Here is a 5,587-nt window from a genome sequence, read left to right as displayed (position 1 = left end):
GAGCCACAGGAGAAGAAGTCCTCATGCCAAAGTCCCAAATTAAACTAAAAAAAAAAAAGGAAACGTGACCGCAGAGTACGAAGAACAAGAGTAAATGTCGGGATAGCTTTTTCAAAAGAGACGCTGAAGTTGCCTACTTTTCTCCTCAACAGGTAATTCAGTCTTACGGTCTTAATTACAAGCATTTTTTCTTTGCTTGGTTGTGTATTTTATAATATAGACAGTAGAACATTTATAGTAAAGGTTAAACAGACTATTTGATGAATAATGTTAGCAGCTATTGAGTAAAGTAGAGAAGGCGCTAAAAACAAGGTTTGTTACCTAGAAATTCGATAAGAGTATATTTTAATAGAGCATGATTGTTCTTGCATTGTTTGCACATAGTAAAAAAAAAATACATGGTGAACGTTTGAAGAAATCAGACCAATCATTAAGGCTATCACAATCGTGTTTTTATTTTATCTGTCAGATAGCCTACGTCTCGTCTCTGTATACCTGACTACCATAAAATAAAGCAACTTTCTTTTCGGGAGCTTCCTCTTTTTCTCTGACTGAAAATATCTGTAGCCTACTGGGTGTTGAGAGAGTGGTAAAGCTCCCGATATGTCCTTTAACCAGGTTGGTCGAGTTACTTGGAAATAGTAATTAGTTACTGATTACTTCTCCAAGAAAGTAATCCAGTTACTTTACTGATTAATTATTTTAAAAAGTAATTAGTTGCTTTACTAGTTACTTTTTATAAGTTATTTTTTCAAACACGATGCACGACCTGAATACGCTAAAGCATACCTTTCAGCCTAATTCTATTCTTTCTGCATATTCAATCATCTAAAATGTAATCAAATGAAACATTCTCTTTTTTAAACTTGTTTTATAATTAGTTTCAATATTTTAACTTTATGCACATTGTATCAAGCAAAAATTCAATTAAATACAACAGTCTCAGACTAGAAGAAAATTGTTGAACATTTAAACCTATTTTCTGCACATTCCACCATATTTTAATGAAATAAAGAAAGTCCTTCTTCTGTTAACTTTAATTTCTACATTCCAGCATATAATATACTGTATATATATATATATATATATATATATATATATATATATATATATATATATATATATATATATATATCGTCACTGCCCGATGAAACTCACGTATGTCCAAAACGGTTACTTTTCAGGGAGTGAAAAAAACATGTAATTTCAAAAGCAGCTGTAGCGTTGTCATGCTTGGTACAACATCTTTAAATGTAACCATATTCTTGCCAGTGTCATGATTCAAATCCACATTTGACCCAAAATCGAGTTTAAATGGACATACGTGCATATTAGGCCTACAGTAACGGTGGTCGATACGCGATCATAAATTAGAATGACCAAATCACAATTCATATAGAGCGTCACAGTCCCGCCCACAGCCGTTGCCGGAAGTAAAAATTCAATACAATTTCTCCAGTGACATTTGAGATATAAGCCATAAAAACGTAACCATACATGGTAGACTTAACACCAGCTACGGCTGTACTAAGCGATTGTATGTGCTCATATAAACGGCAAAAGTTCATGGGGCACTAACCTTGTTTTAAGATAAATCCCTTTTATTCGCGATGTATTGGATAAGTAATTCATTACCCAAAATCCTGAACAATCCCACAATCCAACAGTGATGCATCTGATTGGTGGAAGTCGTGTCACGTGTCTGAAACCCCGCGAAGGTACGTGAAGACTGAAGATCGCGTGATGACGTAGGGCTAAGTTCATTGGTCGCACTTCTGAGACGCCCGCGCGCCATTGGAAGACACCAGGAAGATAGCGCACCTTAGGGTTCATGTGGAGAGGGTAATTGGTTGTGTTCGCGGAAAGTACATCATATTGAACGACACAATTCCACTAAGCATGGTGGTTCCCTGTGAAGGTGAAAACATGGTCTTACTGGACAAAATTCTTTGTGTGTGCTGTGCTCTGACTAATATGTGCCCCAGTGTTGTTTTGAAACCATAATGTAACAGCAAAGCTGAACTATTTTTATTGTCATTGTTACTACTATATTGCTGAATGAAGACTGCTGTTCAGATTGTTCTTAGAACTTTGGTGAATATATTATGCCTGTTGTTTAGATAAAAATGCAGTCATTTTATTTGTGAAGTACAGAACATGTAAATAAGTAAAAATAAATCATATTAAATCAAATTAATTCAAATTCTGTCATTTTATTTGTGAAGTACAGAACATATAAACAAGTAAAAAATGAATAACATTAAATCAAATGAAAAAAAATTAAGCAATTTTTTTTGTGCAATAAGAACGTGTACAGAACATGAATTAGTAAACAATAAGAAAAAGTGCAGAACATGTAAGTAAACAACTAAAAAATAAATATTAAATCAAATGAATAAAATTTAATTTGAATGTAAAGTTTGAACATATTACTCTATAACTTTTTCATAGTCCCCCGCGGCAGCACATCGTTGGACTGCTTACAGCCGCAACACCTAGCAACACACAATAGTGTCTAAATATGTCAGCCTTTCTGTGTGCAGGTAGCACAGAGCCACGGTTCACTGGCTGAAGGTGCCTCACTAAGCCCCACACACCGGAGATGGAACCACTGAACTACACAGTTCTCATTGTCACATGCTACCATGTCATCGAGTCCTTCAGGACCTCTACAGAGGCACCACAGTTTGCTTTTCTTCTGTAGAGCCCATTTCCTTGGCCTGGATGTCATCGGGGAATCTGTGTGTGATGTCTGCGAGACCTCTGTTAAAGGCTCGGCATGCTGTGGTGTGGAGGCTGCCCTAGTGTAATGGTGAGCCACAAGCTCCGGCAGACACACTTTAAGAAAGAACTCCCGTGCTTTAGCTAAACACATGCTCCAAAAACCTGCATCAGGTCAAATTCGAACCACAACACAGTCCATCACAGTCCACACTACAAAGTCACAGAACTTTGACTCAGTAACAAAGATTTGTGTTTGCACTTGGCTGTAGTATTTATGTGTCTTCTTCAAGCTAAATTTTTACCATCAGTTACCTGGAGGCAGAAATTCATGTCATCCGCACAGGCTTGTAGGATGTGGGTGTCACGGTGTTTAAACGTGCACTTGACTTCCAGACAGCCTTTTCCACAACAAGTGCAGTGGATGAGCCCATCAGGTGAGGCCCCAACTTCTGGAAAGGATGGATTTAATGTGAACCCACACTGCTCCACCTTCAGGTTTTCATGCTGTGGTGCCATAACACTGACATAGGCCTGCCTTGCCTCTTCCTCATGTTCTATCCCCCATCTGGTTGCAGCTGTAGTGGCTGATTTATTTGGGTAGCAGACCTTCCTCACAGTGGACATGGCAGGTTTGGAAACACTGGTGGGCAAAATGGCATGAATGTTGGATGCGGTTATCCTACCTGTTCTTACGGCGTACCAGGCCGGTGATAGGTATTGCTGCTTTGTTTCGGCTTCCACCAGAGCTGCCTGTGCCTCATTTACTGCAGTCATGTCTGCGAGGCCCTCACAGTGCTGTTGGAGGAGAGACAACTCACATCCATACTTGCCTGGATCATGAAGCTGCAGCAAGGACTTCGGAAGTATCCAAGGGGAGACAGGGTCTGTATAATGTTGATAATAGTCCTCCATCCCCGTCAGACAAACAGCCTTGCTATGTGTGTGCAAAATGCTTAAAAGAGGTGACAGGTCAGAAAGTGTGGATTTGTGATCACATGTTACCAGCACGGGTACGAATACCCTTTTTCTCCACTGATGCGCCGGTTCAGTTCTTTCCGTTGAGCAGCACCAGAGGAGAAATCAATTTTGTAGGCCACCTCAGCTCGAACCTTGTCCACATTAGAGGGCATCATCCAGTACGCTGGAACATCTGTGACCGTCTTGGTCCCCTGTATCCTCACTGCTGCCTCGATTTTGAACAGCAAAGCCCCAATATGGGTGCAAGACTCAGCAATGCCAGCCATGCATGTGCAGTGCCCATTATCAACCTTGCCACAGGAGCTGAGGATAACCCATGGCTGAAGTGGAGGTTCATTCAGCCGCTGGGAGTGCATAACCTAAAACACAATTGATGCAGCACATTCGATAAAAGTGAGAGGGAATGTCTCCTCCAGATATTGCATAATTACAGCACTGAAGTGTGGCTGTAAGGATGGATGGGTGATGACACAACTGCTGCCACTCCCTCCTTTAAATGTATTCATTTATTAGATGCTTTTAACCAAAGGCATTTACAAAAATCAAGAATAACATTTAAGCTAAAATGCAGAGACCTCAGTGAGCCATGGCTGTCTTGCAGGATTGAAATATTTTAGCACTGTTGTGTTTGACAAAAGCTTTTATTCTGCACAAATAAATACAGACATTTGCAATAATATTTTACTACATTGATATTCCATTGGGTTAGTTATTAAAATATCCCTTTAAATTAGTTCACCAATCCGCCGTCCACCAATCAGGCGAGGTCGACGTCACAACCAGAACGAAATCAAAATAGAAAGTGAGCCGTCTTGCTTGGTGAACGCTGGGTTGTGTCTGAGGTGAATGTTCGTCAATATTATACCGGATTACAGAACTACCAGACGAAAACTGGGGCGTATTACACGTATGATAGGTGAGTAATTACTCCTGAAGTGTAACAAAACCGCATAGACAAGCTTCATAGCTTACAGAATCTGACAAGTGTGTGTGTGTGTGTGTGTGTGTGTGTCTGTGTGTGTGTGTGTGTGTGTGTGTGTGTGTGTGTGTGTCCACTGATGTGTGGGTAACGTTAAAATTACCTTAGTGCGAACGATTGTTTTCTCCTCGTTTACTTGGAAGATCTGCAGATCTTGCACCCACCCATTTGTGAACTGCAGGTGAGCCTCTAGTGACTTAAAATTTTTAAATTGATCGGAGGTGTAAGCACTCACTCCACAGACCAGGTAGGAGAAGATGTCAGGGAAACTTAGGCATGGCAAACTTTCATAACTTTTGGACCATTCTCTATGTTCATAGAGATCGATTCCGCCTATAACCTCAATTTTTTTTAAGTAACGTAGTTTGGCTTCATTATGAAGTTTGTCTATATATGGTATAGCCAACTTTTTTTTGTCACGGTCCATAACTCTTGGTGGAGACCGGCCGGCTACTATAACTTATTACAAACCGGCTTTTGCGTTACCGCTAAAATGGCCGCCGTTACCCACAATGCACCGTTCCATGACGTCTACGCCCGAGCTCTATAGCCCTGGTAAGTTCATTTTGTTTTTTTTACTTGAAGATGATTGTGTGATTGTGAAGATGATTAAGCGTATGTACTTTCACTTTTATTTGCGATGTGATGCGTGTCGCAGTAGCGCCGTCATATCTGACTATAACATGTCATATATAGCCTATATAACGCTCTCACTTGTTTATTTTTTAGCATTTTTGGGAGGAGTAAAATATGCGGTTTCAACAACCAGATTGCGTTTAGGGCGGACTGGCCATCTGGAGCACCGGGACTTTTCCCGGTGGGCCGCTGGCCAATGTGGGCTGGCCTGGTACAAATATCAAGTATCAAAAATATAAAACAATGACGGAAATCATAATATTACATTTC

General features: G+C 40.1%; 1 pseudogene; it reads right to left on the bottom strand.

Moving 5' to 3' along the window:
• Positions 1-2,458: 2,458 nt before the first annotated feature.
• Positions 2,459-5,108, bottom strand: LOC148977651 (uncharacterized; annotated as a pseudogene).
• Positions 5,109-5,587: the final 479 nt, after the last annotated feature.

The sequence above is a fragment of the Pimephales promelas genome, chromosome 8, assembly GCF_988280905.1.
Source record: "Pimephales promelas chromosome 8, fPimPro1.hap1.1, whole genome shotgun sequence".
Taxonomy (NCBI): domain Eukaryota; kingdom Metazoa; phylum Chordata; class Actinopteri; order Cypriniformes; family Leuciscidae; genus Pimephales; species Pimephales promelas.
This window is presented reverse-complemented; position numbering and strand designations above follow the sequence as displayed.